Source organism: Perissodus microlepis, chromosome 12 (genome assembly GCF_051167445.1).
Source record: "Perissodus microlepis isolate ML-2025 ecotype Zambia chromosome 12, ASM5116744v1, whole genome shotgun sequence".
NCBI classification, from domain to species: Eukaryota; Metazoa; Chordata; class Actinopteri; order Cichliformes; family Cichlidae; genus Perissodus; species Perissodus microlepis.
The window spans coordinates 25,240,428-25,262,461 of NC_140472.1; the positions used below are offsets into that span (position 1 = coordinate 25,240,428).

At 39.9% G+C, this 22,034-nt stretch overlaps 1 long non-coding RNA gene and 1 pseudogene across 3 annotated transcripts; both read right to left on the bottom strand.

Moving 5' to 3' along the window:
- Positions 1-114: 114 nt before the first annotated feature.
- LOC146376378 (betaine--homocysteine S-methyltransferase 1-like) lies at positions 115-11,586 on the bottom strand (annotated as a pseudogene). Its single transcript, XR_014801835.1, has 7 exons — positions 11,550-11,586; positions 1,991-2,152; positions 1,414-1,744; positions 1,180-1,327; positions 915-1,097; positions 593-821; positions 115-501 (listed from the first exon to the last, which is right to left on the bottom strand). The product of XR_014801835.1 is annotated as a betaine--homocysteine S-methyltransferase 1-like (transcript).
- Positions 11,587-12,219: 633 nt separating this feature from the next.
- On the bottom strand, positions 12,220-15,973 carry LOC146376379 (uncharacterized). Of its 2 annotated transcripts, none has more exons than XR_014801874.1 (7): positions 15,731-15,973; positions 14,303-14,512; positions 14,086-14,185; positions 13,896-13,967; positions 13,724-13,814; positions 13,400-13,557; positions 12,220-12,754 (listed from the first exon to the last, which is right to left on the bottom strand). It is a non-coding gene; the product is annotated as an uncharacterized LOC146376379 (long non-coding RNA). The 2 variants fall into 2 exon arrangements; XR_014801873.1 differs by having other exon boundaries at positions 12,222-12,754; positions 13,908-13,967; positions 15,731-15,972.
- Positions 15,974-22,034: the final 6,061 nt, after the last annotated feature.

Sequence of the window (22,034 nt, forward strand, 5' to 3'; positions counted from 1 at the left end):
CACTAGACCACTTCACATATGTCTGCATGGGTGAAATTTGTAACAGACATTTTTGAGTAGTTTGATTTGTTGCAGCAGTCCAAGCACATGCTTCACAAAAACAACACGAAGCCATAAAGTGAAGTAAAAAACTCAGGTTTATTGTTTTGGGGGTTTTACAGTTTAACACTCTACAGTCGGAGCATTGCTGTTACAAGTGCTTTTCATCGTCTAACTGAAGTGGGAAAGACCTCACTCATCCCCCTGCCCCCCCGTCTCTCTGTTGTTGACTGACTGGAGGGAAAGGTGCATTGATTTTCTTTATGATCTCATCCTCATGCAGTGGACTTGGACTTCTGCACCTCCAGCACATGCTTCATTTCCTGGCTGGTGGTGGCCTCTTTGTGCTGAAGCAGTTCAGCATCACCCTTGGTCACACCCCAGCCTTCTGGTGTGGACATGGATGCGGATTTGGGGCAACCGGATGCAGGTAAGATCTTCTCCCAGTATTCACGACGGGACCTAGAAAAAAAAGGGCAGGTTAGGAGACAGACACTAAAGAATTTTATTGCTACAATTGTGTGAATCTGTCTAATCCTTTAAAATCCTTCACCTGGCTCTGACCCAAGGTTTGGTGTGCATCTCCAGACCACTACCCCACATTCCATGTTTCTCTGATCCAGCGGGTATTATGCCTCTTTCAGGGGCCAGTTCCTCTGCCAAAGCCCTGATGTGATAGGGCTCAAAACCACAGCAGCCACCAATGAATTGGATGCCAGCCTTGTATGCCTCCCTGGCATACTTATGCATGTCCCAGCGAGTTAGGATTCTGGGTTCCAGGGCTGAGAGGAGAGGGGATAAGAGGATGTGAAATGATGGCCACTGCAAGATAGCCTGCTTTTTTCTTTTTTAAATATGCACAAAAAATATTTTACCAAAGGGGAACTCTGGCAGATCAATGAATCCCTGACGGTTGCAGTCAGGAGTGTGGAATGCCAGCGGCTGAACCATGTAGTGAGCCTTCAGACCAGCCTTCTCCACTCCCTCTTTCATCAGCTTCACGGACTCCATGCAGGTCATGGGGTCAAAGTGGCAGTTGACTCCCACAATTTGGGCACCTGCAAAACAAGGGGAATTTGATTATTTTTGCCTTTAAGTAAAAGGAAGAAAAAGAAAACATATGACTATAAATTTGCGTACCAGCCTTCACCAGCCTGACTGCACACTCTCCAGGTGAGACACCATGCATGTCTCCCTTTGGTCCAATGCACAGAGAAGCAGCTACAGGCTTTCCACTAGTCTTCAGCACCTGCACAGCCCACTCTGCCTCCTCAACATGCTCAAAGTACTGGAACGACAGCAAGAGAAGAGTTAGGCTTTATTTGCGCTGCTAGTAATTGCCCCTTTTATGAGACTTAATCGGACATGACTCACTTTAGCAATGAGGAAATCCACATTCTTCCTCACAAACACGTCCAGCTGTTTCTTGAAAATTGCCCTCACTTCTGTCTCGCTCTTGCAGCTCAGGTAGGATGGAGTTTGGGACACACCACCAGCAACAAGAGCGTCACCCTCATTGGCAACTTCACGGGCTAAATCACAGGCAGCCTCATTGATCTGAGCTCCCTATAGAACGAACCTGTTGAACTTACAGTCAATTTGAGGTTGTTGCCTCTGTTCTCAAGTTTGTCATCACTGGCGTAGAATGTAAAGGTCTGCATAACGTTGGACCCGGCTCTCAGGAACTCCCTATGCAGCTGTCGCACTGAAAGCATACATTGTCGCGTTAAAGTTAAAACTTTAGTGAGTTTAGGTGTGGATGATGCATAGGAGACTCAGCATGTATGAGTGTTGGCTGTCTTACTGGCATCGGGGTATGTGACACTAGCCTCGGGTGTCAATGGTCAAACCTTCACGTACCCCCTTTTCTTTGGGGGTACATGAAGGCCATTGGAAATCCCATTTTAAGATGTAACAGAGTTGCAGTTTTGTTACAGTAGTATGTTCTTACCTGCATCAGGGTACTGTACAGTAGCTTCGGGGGTCCATGGTCCGGCCTTCACGTACCCCCTCTTCTCCAGAGCAAACACAAATCCTCCATCACCAATCACCACCTCACCAGCATTGAGACGTTCAAGGATGCCCTGTGGAAACAGAGGGATCCATGGACAAGCTTAACCTGTTCTCAGTGGATCATTTTGTCTATGGATTTTTGTACATTTATGGATGTGGAGTAGCTTATTCTACATTTTTAAAAATAATGACAAAGAACACACAAAGATGGTTCCATACATAATGTACTGTGGTTGAGAAATTAGTTATCTCTGTGTGCAACGACAATTTTATGATTCTGTAAGTATTACTGTTTAAGTACAAAGGTGTAAAGATAAAAAGCAATTTTTAGCTTGAGATTCTCCAGCACTGAGTGCTCCAGTCTGGACATTTCACAGACCACATGCTCACACATGCATGAAACATGCACTGGCAACATTTCCTTTACAGCACCACAGTCCACTAACCAGCACTGCATATTGCACTTGGTGTGTAAAACAATACACAGTGGAGCATAGTGTGCAGAGGGTTTATTTTACCTTCTTCACAGGTGCCATGTTCCCCGTTCTAGCTGCAGCACAAAGCACTTTGTAACAGCGAACCCCTCTTTAGGCCTGAAGAGTGCCTGAGATCCCTGCGTCGCTCTTTTTATACTGTTGCAGGTCCAGGACGATTTTAAGTTTGAACCAAATTCATGCCAAATTGCCCCGTGTTTGTTTGGAAATTGCATAACAAAGTCAACAATTAGCTGGGTTGAGTAAAACAGGGAAAGAGAATGAAAGGGAAATCTGCCTGTGTAATGATTATAGCAGCAGGCTAAACCTTCACATTAACTCACTCCCGTTTGTCCCGAGCATTTTTTTTGTTCATGTTTTTATTTTTCTGTTTTTTCGCTTTTATTTTCCGCAGACTGCAGATCACGTAAGCGCGAGAGCATATGCCTATACTTCTGCTTTTGACATAATTTTTCTCAGGGTTTACCTTGAGCATGCAAATGCATTTACTGCGTGTACATGTTTGCAACCTCATGTGTTTGTGTGAGTGTGCACATGTTTGTAACAGCATGCATTTGTGTCCTCAAAGACCTAGCTTTGGGATGTCCCAAATTTAGTCTGTCCTGGTTTTTATAAGCTTCACACATTTGAACATTTGTTAGTGCCGAGACTCACAACATATAATACTGTAAATGTTTGCAGCTCAAGCCCCAGTGCAGTGCTCATGCAGGCATGCATGCATGTATAGAACTACTATAGAACAACTAGTTTATGAAACAGTTTATTTCCACACAGTGAGTGGGGAAATATTTTGATAATCATTGTCTAGAGATTTGATGACTTCTGGCACTTTAACAATAATAATGTAGTTATTTTTTCTGTTTTAGATCATGCAGATAAATAGGGAAATAACAGATTAATAGTATTTAGAATGATAATAGATTAGGTTGCTTTGATCGTGCTGTCTGGAATGGAAAAAAGCTGATATTTGTGCAGATTTAAAACCGTTCCTACGTGTAGATCGTTTCATTTATCTGGGTTAACCATTAACACCTCATTTTCTTCACACGTCTTGATTTTTTCTATGTGCTGCACATAGACACATAAAAGTATAGATGCACAGGCACACACACATGCACAAAGACAGACGGATATGGAGAAACTGACCTTTAGCAGAGTGGTGGTGTCGTGCTGTTAGATCTGGGTCTATCCAGTTTCAGGAGGAACGTTACAGTGAGGCCTTCCCAAAGTGTTTATCAACAGAGTCAAAGTTCAGAGAACCACCTCCAAAATCTGTAGTTTATGGAATTTCATTAGCTTGTATTTTCTCTGCTTTTTATGCAAAAAATGAATCCCAGCAGCCATTTGAGAAACGGCTGTGCATTTTAAACTAACCCCTTTTCCTTGTTGGTTTCAACTTAATGCCGTCGTGCTGAACCTTTTATTTACAGAAAGATTTTAGAGGTAATACAATTTTTTTCCAAATAATACATTTTGCTGGTTTTGGGGGGCAATGTAGTTGTATTGAACCTGTGGGCGTATTTTGGTAGGAGCTGCAAATAAATGTATGCATACCTCCCTGTTAGTCATCAGACTGAAATTCATTTCTTCTCTAAGTCGTCTTATTTTGGGGGTTTGATGTAGATGTAGAAGTTTGACTTGCAAAGACGACACCTAAATGAACCCTCTGAACTACTTCTCTCAGACACAAGACTTTAGGTACACTTTTATTGAACCTTAGTTCACGTGTTTGTATATTTGTGTCTAAGGGCAAAAATAATTTCAGTGCACTGCTGAGATACCGATTCAGGCAGCAGGTCTCCCAGGTGAAACCTTTAAATTTCTAGGTACACGTGCACCAGAGAAAGTGCTGCTTACTGTGCCCACTGACTATGTAGTGTAATATTTCAAGGACACATGAAGCTTGGAATAATTACAAAAAGTTTTGCATTCACCTGATTTTTTACATCTTATTTTTCTTTTCACCTCCTCCTTATTAATTAAGGGGCTCCTGCTCTCCTCTCTTTCTTCATTTTTGATCCCATTCAAGAAGGGTTACAACAGCTACATCAAGCTTTACTAGTAATCTAAATTTGTAATGAATATGTATGATATCCAATTTCTTCTGAATTATTCCAGCTATCCCAGTCGGAGTATTGAACACTGACCAGCAGGTGAACAGACTAACATTGTCCTCTTGTAAACACAACTAGTTCTTTCAGGCTGAGGCTGAAACTGAGGCCATTCATGGAGTTTCTGTAACAGAAAGCTGACGGTGAAAGAGGGACCAGGGACTGGTGAGTAGAGGGGAGGAACTCTTGACAGTTGGCTTGAGCTGGATGGGTTCAGAAGTGAGGAGTGGAGGTGAGTCTGAAGTGAGGCAAAAAAGTTCATATTTGATGTATGAGAGCTGACGAAGAGAGTGAACGAGCTTGGCTCATACTGATAAAACTGTGGTTAACTATTGACTCCTGACAAACTGATAACGTCTTGAATTTGTCACATGCTACTTTGGTCAGGTGGCCACACAAATATAAAAGAGAAAAGCTGACACAACACGGGAAAATGTTACTCTTGAGATGAGCGTTTGTTTTTGGAATGGCAACTGCAATATTGGTCACAGCACATTGATTATTTTCCTGCCAGTATTATCTGTGTTGTTTCACTATCTTGTAACTGGTTATTGAGGGACACCCTGCCTGTGCTGCTGTAACCCCCTGTTTACCTCCTCCCCTTCCTCTGGTCCAATCACAATTCAAGCTGAAGAAGATGTTCAGCTGAAATTGTATTGAGGCAGTCAACGCAAAAGAGGGAGTGCATTGTGTGACCGAATAATCTCACTCATGTATTTGTAGTTTTTTTATTCTTATTTTGTAATTATGTTTAATAAATTTGTAAGAGATTGCATTGTGTTTAGTCATTAATGATTCTCATTCTACATTGTAACTCCACTTTTAGACACAAGAGGGCAGAAGGGTGCTCTTTTCTTGGTAACAGCGATGGCCCAGTACTATATGAGAGGTTCTGATACAAGACACAAGAGGTCACTCAGTGTTTGCTCCATTTTAGAAAGATGTGAATGTTATATTTTCCAGCTGAAAACTCTCAGGACAATTTGGACTTAAATGACAGTGTTTGTAAAACAGGGATTTTAGGGAATCCTGAAACTGTGAAACTCTACATGCCACATCTGTGTGTATTTCTTATGGGAAAGTGGTGACAGAATTCAAGGGACACCTTGACACTCAAGACAACTGTCTATTTTCCCACCATATTTACCTGTTCCTGCACCTGCTGATTATTAAAGGACCATGGGGAAGACTAAATTCATGATCCCTCCTATGCATAAGTCATAAGATTATAATGTCACCTGAGGTGCCATTTCTGCCAGTGTGGCAAACAGGTGCTGTCCCACATGCAGGTTTCGTAATGCTGCATTGAATGTTCAGGCTATTTTGCTGCAAAAAGCAAAGTATGAGATCTAACTGGTAATGCATGTTGATAATTACGACGCTGTTATGAGGATCTGTTTTCTTTTCTTCTTTTTTTTTCTTTTTTTAAATCAAAATCAATATTTAATGGTTGTAATGGTTATACATGGTTAATTAAATTTCAACAGCTTCAGAATGACGTCTCCATTTTAAATAAAACTGATAAAAACATCAGTTATCACACAAAAGTCATCTATCTATCTATCTATATACAGTGTGTGTGTGTGTGTGTGTATATATATATGTGTGTATATACATATATATATATATACACATATATATATATATATACACATATATAAACTAGAGACTAGAGGCCAACATCAAAGTAGCACAGAGCTGGAGAAAGGAATAAGCCAGCTGTTCTTCACTGAACCAGCCAAGGTGTACTTTCAGTGGGAGGGGAACAATATAACATCACCACCAAGGCTGGAAATAGAGAAATACTGGAAGAGCATATGGGAGAAGGACGCAAACCATAACAGCAATGCTCAGTGGCTAGTGGATCTAAGAGCAAACAACAGCAACCTCCCTGAACAGTGACCAGTAACTGACACAGTGGCAGACATCCAAAAAAGGGTCTCCTGTATAAGAGTTGGACAACACCAGGCCCTGACATGGTTCACGCCTACTGGCTGAAGAAGCTGACTGCACTCCACGAGCGTCTGGCAGCACAAATGAACCAGCTGCTAGTTGACGAGAGACACCTACAATGGCTAACTGAAGGCCGGACAGTCCTGATCCTGAAGGACACCCTGAAGAGACTGGTCCCATCCAACGACCGACAATAACCTGCCTCAGTACCACCTGTCAGGCATCATAGTGGCTAAGATGAACAGGCATATGACACAATAAATGAGTGGGGCACAGAAAGGGATTGGGAAGAATACCAGAGGTGGAAAAACACCAGCTACTGGTAAACCGAGCAGTCAGCCGAGACTGCAAGACTAGGCTGACCAACCTGTGCACTGCCTGGATTGACTACAAGAAGGCCTATGACTCAATGCCCCACACCTGGAATGCCTAGAACTATACAAGATCAAAAGGACCCTAAGACCCTTCATCAGGAACTCAATGGGAATGTGGTATACAACACTAGAGGCCAACTCCAAGCCCATAGCACAAGTATCAAATGCGGGATCTACCAAGGAGATGCTCTGTCCACACTGCTGTTCTGCATAGGCCTGAACCCCCTCATTGAGATCATTAACAAGACTGGAGTCTAGGATGAGGCAGCAAACATCCAGGAATACATAGGAAGATGGCCCCAACCGACAGCGTGCTCAGTGAATACCTCAGGCAGCAGAAACCCAAGACGGCCGTAGTGATAGATGTAGCGGTTCCAAATGACAGCAACATCAGGAAGAAGGAACGCGAGAAGCTTGAGGAATACCAAGGACTCAGAAAAGAGCTGGAGAAGATGTGGAGGGTGAAGGTAACAGTGGTCCCAGTGGTAACTGGAGCACTCGGTGCAGTGACTCCCAAACTAGGTGAGTGGCTCCAGCAGATCCCAGGAACAACATCGGAGATCTCTGTCCAGAAGAGCGCAGTCCTAGAAACAGCTAAGATACTGCACAGGACCCTCAAGCTCCCAGGTCAGGTAGAGGATCCGAGCTTGAAGGATATATGTTGTTTGTATTTATTTTATTTGTTAAGGATTAATGATCATTTCTTAACTGTTAAATGTGTCATTCAAAATTCTGTATAAACACTTAACAGGGAATTCTTGGCCCTGTGATTTCATGAAGTATGAACTGCCTGTATGGGTTAAAGTAAAGACAGAGTGAGCTTACAGTTCACTGTAATATAGCTGTTGCAGGGCTTTTCATTATCTTCTTCTTTTTATTACCCCTTAGTGTGTACTCTCTCTGTGTCTCTAGGTTTACGGTAACTTATCTTTTAACTTTCCCTCTAATCTCACCACAAAGTGCCATAGAATGACAGCAGGAATCGCTCAAAAATAATGAGCACTGGGAAATATGTCAATATATTATTAGCTGAGAAAAACAATAAATTCTGGCTTAGTATAGCTTGAATATTATTGTCTGTATGGATTTTAGTATGAAAGAAACAGTTAAAGGATAATGAAAAACAACGATTAGCCCTGTTTGTGCATTTCTTATTTGTTTTCTAGCAACTGCAGATGTGGTGTTCAAACACAATTCATGAAGTCACCTGCATCCAGGAGCTGTATTTCTTTTGGCAAAGCAGACAGCAGAGTGCAGCACTGTTAGGTTTGAATGCTCAATGGGATTTTGCGTCTGGAGATACTGCAATGTTTCACTTCTGTCCTTGTGACTGTGGGACGTTTGGTTTGCTGAGATGAGTAAAATTTGGATAAGCAGCAAGTCAAAAATTTGAAAAAGAAAAATCTCCTCAAAATGACCAAATAAGATGATTTAGTTTATGCACTGGTGTTCAAATGTATGAGTCAGACACAGATCGAATGTCTGTTTTTGTTTTTAGATAAAATGAGAATGTAATTATCCATCAGGGTAAAATGAGTCTTTAGCCACAGCGGGGACATGAGAGCGTTTTCTTCTCTGCAAAGTCGTCATCACTTCTTTTCTGTTTTTACATGAGCCAAAATCTTGTGTCACCTCTATGTCATATTTTATTTATGTCTTTGTCTCTGACCTCATTTCCAACATCAAACTGTATGCTGCTGGGAAACACCGCTAAACAAAACTGAATGATGTGTTCTCCTTTTTTCTAAATGCCAGGTCGTTGACCACACTGTCGCCTGCTGTATGTTTATGTTTACCTCACTAAACCTTCAATTAACTGGATTTTTTCCTAAAGGACTGGCTGGATGAAAAAAAAACCATTAGTCTTTTTGCTACAGTTACATTTTTGTTTACAGTATTTAAGATCTCATTGTTACTATGAAAGTAAAGCTTCACTTGTAAGATCAGCTGATCAAGGGGAAATGAGTGTTAACATGTTGTTCCCTTAGTCTGTAAGTCTGACATGTTACAGCCTGAAAATATATCTCATCATCTCTTGAAGCCCCAGAGAGTCCTACGGGGTAAGTTATTCCCCTCTAAAGTCTGAAGATACATGCAACATGCCATGTAAAAAGTAACGTTGTCATATGACTATAAAAGCAGAAGTTTGGGGAGTTTGCTGCACTGAAAAATTAAGTCTTGTTTTAATGCAATGCCACAATTTTCCCAGGAGTGCATGACCCTGTAAATTCACCCTAATGTCAGACCATGCAGTGCTCTGAGAAACTGCAAAACATCAAAGACCTGCATCTCAGACTCTACGGGCCTCAGTTATCATGTTAATTATTACATTTTACGACTTTTCAAAGTTGCAGTCCTTGCAGTTATTGAGTCAGCCATAAACTCCTCTGCACACCAAAGTATTCTATAGTGAAATGTGAAGCCATCTGTCTGACAGCTGGACTGAAAGTGGATCATGCAACAGGACAGTGATTGCAAACACAGGAGCAAATCAACAACAGAATCATTGAACAAAAAAAGAAAAAGAATCAAGGTGTTGCAATTACAAAGGGCAGACTTCAACCTGACTGAAGTGCTGTGGCATAAACTTAAGAGTAGGGATGGGTACCGGTATCCGGTTCTGACATAAACGGTAGCAACCAGACCGAAAAACAGCGCACATTTCGGTGCTTTATTTCGGTGCTTTTTTTTCCTGAGCTGTGATACACTTTGAATTCTAGCCAATCATTTTACGTTTCCGAGGATAGTAGGGGGGTCCAGGTACGTATGTTCTTTTAGAGCAGAGCTACAGATTAAAAATGCCCAAAGCGAAGTGGTCAAAAGTCTGGCTGTACTTCACAGCAAAATATGTAAACTCAGCAGCCTGCAACAAGTGCTTTAAGCTGATACTGTGATACTGTCAAAGGAGGTAACACCTCGAATCCGATGAAACACAGCTTGCTGCGAGACCTCACACCGAGCACATCTACTGCGGGTGTGGTGCCTGTTATCGGACCCGGAGTTAGCAACATCCCCCAAAAACCCGAAGAGGAGAGTCCTGGCCCCTAGCCCTGCCAGTGTAGCAGAAATGATGACGGATGATGATGGCAGCAGCAGCCGTTCTTCTCTGCGTGAGTAGCTTAATGTTGTTCGTGTGTAATTTACGTTGAGTAGGCTAACCACGTTATTACATTAATGCACGTAAGGTGAACTAGCAAACACAGTCGTAGTTACATGCGGCTGTCTTCTTGTTTGATGGCAGATACTCCCTTCACCCTGACCAAAAAGGCTAAAATGACCAAAGAAAAAGTGGAAAACAGTTAAACATGAGAGGTTTTTGGACAAAGTTTGTGTTTTTTCCATTGTTTAAGCACTGCTTCCAGCCAAGAGTGATACCATATATGCCCTATAGCTGCAGAAAAGGCTAACATTGTTATCTTTTTAAAAAGACAACAGCTGAACATGAGAGGTTTTTGGATCAATTTTGTGTTCTCCATTCTTTAAGCACCGGTTTGAGCACCGTTTAAGCACCGGCACCGTTTCAAAAGTACCGGTTTGGCACCGGTATCGGATAAAACCTAAACGATACCCATCCCTACTTAAGAGAGCTGCGCATCAACGAATGCCCGGAGACCTCAATGAACTGAAACAACGTTGCAAAGAAGAATGGGGGAACATTCCTCGACAGTAACGCAAGAGGCAGATAAAATCATTGAGAAATGTTTTGCTTGTTCTGCAGTCCTGTGACTGCAGACAGTCCTGTGAAAGCTTTCTTTTTCCTATGACTGTATTCAAAATTTAATGACAGATAATGTAATACATTCAGTACCAATGTGCATGAGGATTTACTACAAATGCTTGCTTGTATTTGGTATATTTACTGGTATATTTGCAAGTAATTATAATTAACATGCATAATTAACTTATAAAGGAATCCTAGGAATTTGTTTTTACAAAACTTTTCAAGTCGTTTCCACTATAACACAATATAAATCATGAAGTTGTGGATTAATAGATATAATTTTCATAGTTTTGTGCCATTTTACAACCTTAAATGAGATGAGAAATTGTCAGATTTAGGGTGAAGGATAGACAAACACTGTCCTCAGTGGGGTAAACAAATAAAACATGTGCAAAGCAGGTTATACTTCTGCAATTTCATAATAACCAGCTACTGTGGTGGTCCTGGATTTTTGACTCAGTTTTGTGTAATTTCCAGTTGATTCCTATTGTTTGTTAGTATCTTCCGTTTATCTTCTGTTTGTTTCGTGTCTTTAAGATTCTTAGTCTTCATTTTTTGTTACGCTGTATTCTGTTTGGTGTTTTCACTTGTGATTTATCTTGGATTCCTTTCTCCTCCTCCTTTACTTAAGTCTAGCATCCCTCATATTCCCTAATATTGTGTTGTAAGAGTCTTTGTCTCTGTTGTTGTGAGTTGAGGTGTTCCTCTGTAATGTTGCTTTCTGTTTTGATTTGATAGGCATTTGTCTCTTGTTTTAACTTTCCCAGGTCTGTGTGTAGTTTCCTGGATGTCTCCACTCTGCCCCAATTACCCTTTGTCTTTTGTCAGATTTGAGCCAGTTTACCCTTGCGTTGTGTGTTTTGCTGTTGGCCCCATGCCATTTTGGACCTTTCTGAATTCAACCTCAGTAAAAGTTGATTTTTTTTGTTACCTCCGTCTGTTTCCAGCAATTGGGTCCAGCTTCCTGCTACACATCATGGCAGCAACATGAACAAAACCTGTATCCACATAAAGTCAGCTTCTTATAAGAAACTTAAAAACCACCAGTTATGTCTGGATTTTTTGGATTCTAGCAAGATTTACGCATTGATAGTTTTAGAAAGAGTGCAGCTACACTGTAAAAAAAAAAAAAAACTGTCAAATTCACGGTAAAATACCGGCAGCTGTGGTTGCCAGGAATATACCGTGTAAAAAATGTGGAATCTGTAAAAGACAATACGGTATACTGGTTTTGTAACCCTAAATTTTAAGGTAGACAACGTATTATTTTACCAAAATCATGATAGAAAAAAAACAAATATATTTGTCAATTATACAGCAATTTAATGTAAAAAAATGCAACTTTCCATAGCTTTTTACGGATATTTGCAGTAAAAAAAAAAAAAAGTTATAATATAAAATAATATTTACAGTAATTTGTTGTTAATTTAACAGTAATAGGATAGACCCTATTATTGTAAATAACTGTAAAAATAACAGAAATATGTTAAACCTTATTAAAACCTTTGACAGTAAAAAACAGTGAAATTGTATAACAAATTACAGCATTTTATTTTGACCAGATACATTTTACGGTAAATTCCTGGCAACCACAGCTGCCGATATTTTACCGCTAAAAATACAGTACAATATGAGGAACATAAATGGTTTACCGTACATTTTACATTTGCAACCGCTAAATATAGAAAAATCTAAAGATGCTCATATATAACCAAGGTAGTGAATATTACTGATAAACAATGAGAAAATTTGACATACCATTTGAAAACAGACTAAACATATCATTTTCTCTATTCCTACAAAACAGCATAGATCTTGAGAATACAGCATGTGTCCATATATGTGGCTGGTAATCCATGGAGGAATGAATAAACATGAAACAAAATATTACCTGCCCCTGACCTATCAACAGTAATGAGTCACTGGGTCCTGCCTTGGTGAAGGAAAGGACTCAGTGGAGTTTCTAATGCGCATGGTGTCGAAGATACAAGCTCTGCAGGAGTACTTCAATGTCCATCAGGAGTTCACTTTGGACTGGCAGGATCCCCTCTGCAGCAAAAAATGGACAAAGTTTGATCAGTGCTTGAGCAAAATGCACAGAAATGAACAAAACGTGCTGCCAAAAACAGATCTAATGATAAATGATTTCTTAAGTGTAAAATATACAGTTCGTAAAGGATAGCTATTGTCAAAATGCAACCTGGGCTGTTTTTTTTTTTGTTTTTTTTACTGTAAACGAGACAAACATATATATAAAAGCATAATTACGACAAACGAGCCGTTTTTGAGATTGACCGTGATTTTGTTTTGTGGTCAATAGCCAGTGAATGGGAATACTAGGGGGCCGGGGCATAAATTTGAGCGCATCAAAATCGATACAGTAAAAAAAAAAAACAGCCCAGGTTGCGTTTTGGCAATAGTTATCCTTTAAATCTACTTATGTAAAAGTGATACATAGACAACGCAGCCCTAATCACAATCATAATTTGTTGGAAAACGTATTTAAGTTTCCTATTGATTTATCATAGAACTTGAAGTTAATGGCTGAATGCATGGTGATGAGACCTATCATTCAATCTACATTTTATAGCGTATGAAACTGCTCACCTGGACATGAACCTGAGCTCGGCTGATTAAGATTAGTGTCTCCTGTCCATCTTTCTTTAGCAAAACTTGAATAATACCACTGCTTACCTCTCATTGAATCTTTGGGTGCAGACTTAATTGAAGAGCCTCGTATAAACAGGCAGGGTGTGATGTTTAGGGAAACCAAAGAATACAGGCGCCATCATTTCTGCCAGAAGACTCATGGGGTGCAACGAAGCTTTCATTGTGGACTGGCTAGATACCTTCTGCATTCAGAAAGAAAACAAGAAGGGCATACACCATAAACAATAATAACTGACAAAAATAATGAGACAAGAAATTAAAGTAACAAAATAAGTGCAAATCAAGTTTCCCTGTGTTGCAGTGTAGCTGAATGTTTTTCAACAATTTGATTTACGGTAAAACACATACCAAATATTTCCAGCCAAGGTTTGTTTCAATCTTCAGCATGTTTTTCCTGCCATTGTCTTGAAACTGTTTCATCTGTCCCTCTCAGTTGATGCTGTTTACAAAAACAAAATATATTGTAAAGGGAAAAAGGAAAATGAATTTAATGGGAAAAAAAAGAAAAAAAGATTATGACCTGAAATCTCACCATTTCCTGAGAGTCACAGGTCCTTTGAGTATCCTTATGGTTTCTGCTCAAATTCAGTGTCTGAAAAGGGCAGGAACAAAACAAACCTTTTTAATCATAATAAAGACAAAATAAGATTTAGAGACAGACAACAAAGAAATGTGTAAAATATCTTCTTGAATCTGTTTACTTTACTAACCTTGAAAGAGACTCTTGGGTCTTAGCTGTGCCACCACCCTTAAACCTTAAAACAGATGGAGACGATATGCTGGCCTGGCTTGAAATTTCCATATTTGGTGCTGTAAAACAATATCACAAACAATAGATTAATTGTACTTTTTGGACCTTGGCCAAAGCATAATAGAAAAAACCGAAAGCCCTTCATGGCTATTGTGCAATGAAATCATAATACTTACTGGTTTGTTTCCAGGCAGCCAGCAGTTTTCTTGCCTGAACTGGTCTCAGGACAGAGTTCAGATCAGTCTCACTGATGAACTGCAAGTCCTCAGATGTCTCCACTCCTAATGATTGTAGTGCCTCCAGTACAATTTCAAGGATTAAGGCAGACAGGTCCGGCAGCACCTTAGTAATGGAACTCCTTATGCTGTCCCCCATTTCTGAGATGTCTGATAAAAGAATGTGAATAAAGGTCAATTTACACCAAGTGGTACCTTTGGTCTTAAAATATGAAGCTGATCTTGCTTGATACTACACTTTTATACAGTGTTTCGTAAGTACCAAACTAACAGCACCATTATTGTGACAGCACACTGTGTTTCAATGGAACCATTTGGTACCCATACTTCATGTAAGATGTTAATGGATAGAAATCAATTAAGTCAATGATGTTCACACACTGCATCTTTTCTTTTTCCTTTCTCACTGAGTGCAGATGATACTGAGAATGGTATTCTGTCACGTGCACCGACACCAGAAAATAAACACTGTCATTCTTAATCAAAATGAGAACTACTTCACCAAACTCAGAGTCAGAGCCCCCTGTGACAAGGAAGTGTCCTTTCTTGTACTGTGTTCCCTTGTACATCATTTCTACTGTGACCTTTGTATTGGTTTCAGTAAAGTCAAACATTTGAACTGCTTCTTGAATGGCTTTACTGTACAGCAGTGAGTAAAATGGAGAACCATCTTTGACTTTCAAGACAGATTGACACAATGACCCTGCTGCAAGATAGGCTTGAAACATCTGATGTCTTTCAGAGAGTGTATGGCAGAGGTTTTTGAAATTTTTCAGATTTCTGGCACACCTCTTGAAATAACTGTGCTTACTTTCAAAGCGCATTGTCCATAATCTTATCAGTGGGCCAAATTTCAGAATCAGTGCTGGGTAATGGCGTAGAAAATGGTGTTTTGGTCTCAGGTTGCATTCTGGGAACAGAGCTTTTCTTGACTCTAAATATTCTTGAATAAGAATATCAAGATATGCTACCTGAGCCACTGAAATTTTCTGAGCACACACCATGTCTACAATATCTTTCAGCTGCAGAGTTAAGTTCCACACATCATCTGTGGGGTCTGTCACTATGTCACCAACTATGAGAGGCAGCAATCGGAGGGAGTTCCAGTTCTGTACAGCCTGTCCTGAGAGTTTAGCTGCTTGAGGACTGACCTCAGATGGCTTTGTAGAAGCATCAGAGGCATGGTAACTAAACTGTTTGATGCGTCGGTTCAGAGTGGAGTAAGTGAACCATGCTTTTTTCTTTATGAAGTATTTCAGATACAGTGCCACATCATAAGCCAAAACTCCCTCAAAGATATCATGACCTAGACATGGTGGCAAGCCTGGCATACAAACGTTGAAGTATTTCAGTGAATTGAACACTGACCTGAACTTCACTCCTTCGATGTCTGGTGTATTGTCAATCTGGAGGCGATCAACAGCAGAGTTGTAGTTCTCTTTGGTACGTTCTGGTCCACACAGATTTGGGTCAGCACCCTGAAATTCAGATTTCGTTATCAGGCAGTACCTGCAGAAGTACTTTGAAGAACTAAAGTTTTCAGTGAAGCCACCAATACAGTGAGAACCCAGATTATCACCAGCAATGCAAAACAAAGTTCCTCTGACTCTAGTTTCATCTGATGCAACAATCCCACTGTCCTTCAATTCTTTCAAGTCTGCCAGTAATTCAGAGAACACATTAGCATGACCAAACTCTTTAAAATCTTTCTCCCTGCACAGTAAGACAAGAGACATGTGATCTGTGTCTGAGCGTACATGAAGTGGCAAGTTTGCCACTGATGCATATACAGCTAATACCTTGTGTTTTGTCCTTGCAGAGCCTAAAGGGTTAACGACTTCAAAGGCATCCTGGTAGAGTACTAGCTTGAGACATGATGGGTTTTGACCAAAAAAATCATTTGATTTAAACAGCTTACTATCACTTATGTCACACAGAACATCAGCAGGAGGCTCAGTAGAGGGCTCTTCTGATTGCTGCCACAGATCAGACTCTAGCAGACATCTCAAAGTCTCTCTTAAAGGCACATAATAGGCAAACCTATCTTTTCTGTTTTCATCTCTCCCTAAAAATATTTTCTTTGGTTCCACATAGTTGAAGGCTTTTTTAAAGGTCTGAGCTCTGGAGTGCACTGTCCTCAATGGCCCGGTATGACATGCAGAAAAAAGATCATAGCTTTTGACAGACTCGCAGACTTTGTTGATGTCCTCCTCTGATAATGATGTGTCATCTTTTAACAGTGATGCAAGTTTACCCAAACTGTATGTCTGTCCCAACTCATGCATGTTCTGCATTTCCTCCACAATGTTCTGTATGGTTGAAGCAGGCAGTAGAAACTGACCCTGCAATTTTAAGTAGAATAGTGAAACGTTTCTCAGAAAAAGATCACAGAATTCAGGGGGCATTTCCATGTTATCTTCATCTGTAATAGACTGTGCAGCAGGCTCAGAAATCAAGGGTACAAAGTCATCTGATGTGGTTGGAACAGATGATGATTGACATGCGGACTCTCTATATAAATCACCAATGCTGCTGTCTGAAAACTCTGTGATTACGTGACATGTGAGCAGTAAAAGATGATTTAACTCTAAAGGTATTTGTGCATCCTCTTACTGGACAAGTGACCACGTGTCCTTCCACAATATGGCTCTTCAGATGAGCTATTAACTCTTTAGAGTTCTGACACTGACGTTCACACATCGCCATTGCACATGTAAACGAAGAAACCACCGCCACACCAGTGACATGGGTGGGGGCAGAGTGTCTTCGGTAAAAATGAGCCTTAAACGCGCCATACCTGGTGTATGTCTGCTTGCAGCCTGCTTCAATACACCAAAAGAAACAACGTGGCTCATTCCGATGCAGTTTACAATGAAGCACGTAGCCCCCTGATGACTGAACTACCTTACCACAGAAATTACAGGTTAACATAACTCCATGTACTTTGGTAATTCCTCCCTAGCGAATTAAGCACGCCAAACACAGAAACTAATCCAGAGCAATGCTTCCCTCGCGACAGTAATGCTAACTCAACTCACAAATGCTAACTAAATTCACAACCTCACTCATAAAAAAACGAACTGCTAAAATTATCTATAAATGCTGGGCTGGTGGATTTTTATAACAGAGATAACTTGAAGGTGCATGTACTTACCTCACCTCAAACTAATTGTAAGCTGCCAGGATGTCTACAAATTCCGAAGATGCTGTGGTCCAAGCAGCAATAAATGGCGCTAATATACGAGTTCAAAACTGTGTCCGTTAGCGAAGCCAACTTGAGTCTCCTGCATGAAAAAAAGAGCGGTTGGCACACAGCTCAGCAGCGCGCCGCGCTATTGGTCATTTTCAGGTGACGTCATCCCGCAATGTAACGTCGCTCTTTGTTTCTTTAGGAGGAGGTTCGAATTTGATCAGAAGACACGTCTGCAGACCGCTGCAGCCACGTCTTGCCTTGCTTCCCCTTTTTTTGGTGAAATGGTTCGCTCATACTGCACAATGTTGCTACCAGAATTTTTTTTTCTCTGCAATTCGAACGTAAAACGCCTGTACACAGTTTACCAGTAGTTTAGCTACCAATCAACAGCGATCACACAAACTCAAAATTTAAGGCGGACCCACTTAAGGTGGTCTGATAATATGGCGTGAAACACAACAACATAAAGTTGTTTTAAAATAATAATTAAAAAAGATTATTGAAATCAATTTTATTCACAACCATGAACTTTATTTTTAACATCTTCTTTTGCTGTTGATTTTTTTTTTATCAGAAGGTTAACAATGATATACTGCAGGCCTAACTTTTAATCTGTATATCAGTATCTGAATTTTAAAATAAAAAAAAATACTATCAATTTTATTGTCTTTCACTGCTGATATTTGCTTCTTTTTTAAAAAAAAATTTATTTACTGGTTGTATTATTACGGTGGACCCTATTTTTTAACATCTTGCTTCTGTAAAAATGAATGTTTTTGTTTGCTTAAAAATCTACAGCTTTATACTGTGAATTCCAATGTGCACAACCCCAAAAGATGTAGTTTTACTCAAATAATACCGTAAAATCTAAGTTTTTCAGACATTTTCAACATTACAATATTTAATTGTAAAATGTATGCATATTTATTTGTTTTCACAGAAAATATTTATAATTTCAACATTTTATTACAGTAAAAAACAAAGTTTTATCCAGTCTCACAATTAACGGTTATTCAATCTATTTAATACAGTAAAAGGAAGTTTTTGGTTTTACGCTCCATTACCGTTGGAATTTGACGGTGTTTTGCTGTATATTTTACTGACTTTTTTTACAGTGTATATATTAAAAGCCCAACTGCAATTAACACAAATATACCAGGCAGCCGTGATTTTCACACACACCCACATACAAATCTGTAAACACATGCACCAGGAATGGCATCATCATAACTTCCTCCCCACAGTCACTAACCATCAAACCCACTCATCTTTCCCAGTGTCTCCCAAGTCCTGTCTGCATTTCCCATGGAGTTACCCAGCAGCTAAGAACGTCTTCCTATGTCATGACCACACGTCTCTATTTACAGACTTTTCTGCCTCCCACAGTGTTCTCACCAAGATGAGACACACAAACAGCACTGGTGTGGAAAGAGGAAGTTCTGAAGGCAGGGCAACCCAAATGATACAGTGGCTCGGCTGCAGCGCAGAACTGTGGCACTGTGTGAGTGAGGAGACAAACTGTAAAGTGTGAGTCTGTGAAGAGTGCCACGAGGGCGGCAGCTCTTTAAAAAAAAAAAAAAAGCTCCCACTGCATCACTCCAGAGACGAAATGAAAGCTGGAGTTAGCAGGCCTGGAAGAGGAGTTTCTTGGCTTTATTTTTTTATTAGGTTTTGTGTATGGCTTGTTCAAAATGTATGCAACAGGAATGCAGCGGAAAACAGTGTGGTCGTCACAAACACCCAAAATATAGAAAGAAAACCCAAACAGTATATATCATAGTGACACATGTAATACTAGAACATACAAACTGGACTGTGTCGAGACTGTATGTCGTCTTTTCTTACTAAAATGAGAAGCTTTAGAGCTTTTGTCTTATACTGAATAAGAAGGGTGTATGACAAATAAGACAAAAAACGCAATCCCGTGAAATTAAAAAAGATTTAAGTTGAAGTCAGTGTTATCAAACAGTGTAAAGTGGCTTGAAGCTTGAGACTACAGCGGTCATCTTAAGGCGCTTTCTATCATAAGTTGAACTTAACAACACTGGGGAGGAATAGCTCCTCTGTAACAGACAGCAAATTCAAACAAAACTACTCTGAAGGAGAGGCAGCAATCTGCTGTAACCAGCTTGCAGCTGGGGGGAAAGAAAAGGCAGAAAAGAGGAGAACAATGAGCCCGCTGAATGCATAAACTACAGGAGAGAGCAGGCAAAACTTAATACAGATCAGTGATGGTATTTAAACTACATGTGCAGTGCACTGTGGGAGGTCATGCACTGTAAACCCCCCCCCCCCCCCCCCCAAAAATCCAACAGGAACAAAAGAAAAGAAAATGTTCTGGTAATTTTCTGTTACTATGTGCAACTTTCCTTAAATGTTTCCTTAAATGGTAAATGATAACATTCATTGTATAAAACATACGGAAAAATTAAAACTGAAACTACATTTTCTTTCTCTTTTCTCTTTCTTTCATTTATTTTTATTTTAATTGTGATTTTAATTGTGCCTGTTGCAGCAGTGGTTCAGGGTTAGGGTTATCATGCGACATGATGGTATTTGATAATTTAGGTCATTGCATGTTAGGAGAAGCCATTTTAATTAAAGCACAGCTATACAGTATGTAGGCCATAATAATGATGATGATGATGCGCCTTTCTGATGAGCAACAGACTTACAGTCAAACATGCATATGTATTTTAAACATCATTAGACACACCAGAAATCAGTACAGGGATCTGAGAAAAAATGGCTATGACAGCATGAGCCTGTTTTTACAAACACACTTATAAAATAATTTAACTTTCAGTGCACAACACTATCGGTGCACAACACACAGTTCTTTAAAAACACCCTGCAGTGCATTTGTTCCTTTTATAATTTTCGCAGAGTGAAGGTCTTCCTCAAGTTTTAGCAGTTTGATTATACCTCACTGTCATAACATGTTTAAGAGTGGCTCTAGGTCAAACTACTCTCAACATGCAGAGGGAAGCTTTTAAGGCTCTTCTGGTGCCTTAAATGTCTGGTAGTCAAGGCTATCTTAAGTTATACGTTGATGCCAACCTGATCCAATCTATGCAAAACCATTCACAAGCATCATCCGTCGAGGTTCTCAGTCTTCCAGTTCAGTCATGTTAAGTCTAAAGTACTCAAATCAAAGGCAACTAAACTTCTTTCAGGTTGTTGAAGATGTTTAGTCTCTTATCTGAAAGGCATCTTCAACTGAGAAAAAGCTTGAAGAAAACATATACAAGAACCTAAAGGGAGTCCAGCTGCCTTCAGCTCAAGCGCTTTAAACCATTTATAAACATTCAAATCACAAACCCTTACTCCTTAAAGATTTTGGTAACAATGTTATGCATTTAAAAAAATATTTGATAAAATGATTAAAACAGTTATCGTGGTCTCATAAAAGCCAGTTTAAAACCTTTTGTTTTTCTGTTTTTTTGTTTACACAGTGTTTTGTTAAACTAAACCAACAGCTAATGGTTTTAGCTCCATATTTGGCAAACTGGTTTCAGGATGATATCTTGTTGCTGAACTGTTGCGTTAAAGTCAAAATCCAAATCACAAGTCATCACAAGTCATCTGTTGTCAGCTTTTTAAGGAGAACTTCTTATTCTCATGTACAGCTCCATATAGTTTCCCTTTTTAATAATTCCTTATTGTTTTCATACTCAGCCTCAGTGCTGCCACCCAGCTTATCCTCTCATCCTGTGTCTTAAACCACTTTAGCAGCTCTCTTTCTTTCTTCTTATTGGCCCCTCCTCATAAACAAAAGCTTTGAACAGCTGCTGCTGTAATCACAGCCAGAGCTGTGTGTCTGTGAGGCCAATATTAGGTATATCGCTCTGTGTTTGTAACATCATACAGAGGCAACACCAAAAAAAGGCTTTTGGCTTTCATGGATTACTCAAACGTATGTTGACCTCAACATAAAAAGCATGAAAGGCGCACTTTAAGTATGTGAGGCAAAATTGTTTTTTCATAATGATAATATTTATCCAGGACTATTTCATTGGTTAGACTGAACATAATTAATCAAATATCCCAGTAAAATAACATTATGTAAAATGATATCTCACCTAAATATATGCAGTATGATGGGTCACTGATATGTCTGTAGATTCGATGTAAATCCCGATTATTTTGCTACACAGCTTTTATTTCACACCTGCACACTGATTTATGTGGCAAGATACACTTATGTGTTTTTAGCAGTACCCATTAAGATTTAAAAAACTGAATTTCATTGCACAGACAAAAAAGGAGTGCGTAGATCGTTCTGAGAAGAGCTGAGAATAAGAACATCCAGGAAATAGTAATTTTCTTTCTAATCATCGCTACAGCTTTTCGTCTACTTTCTCTGTGGCACACGGCGGGGGTGGGGGATGGGAGAGAGAGAGGGGGGCGAGAGAGGGGCGTAAACGGGGGGAGAAAGGATGGCGTCAGATGGTAGCGGGGCGGGTTTGTGGGAGGGAG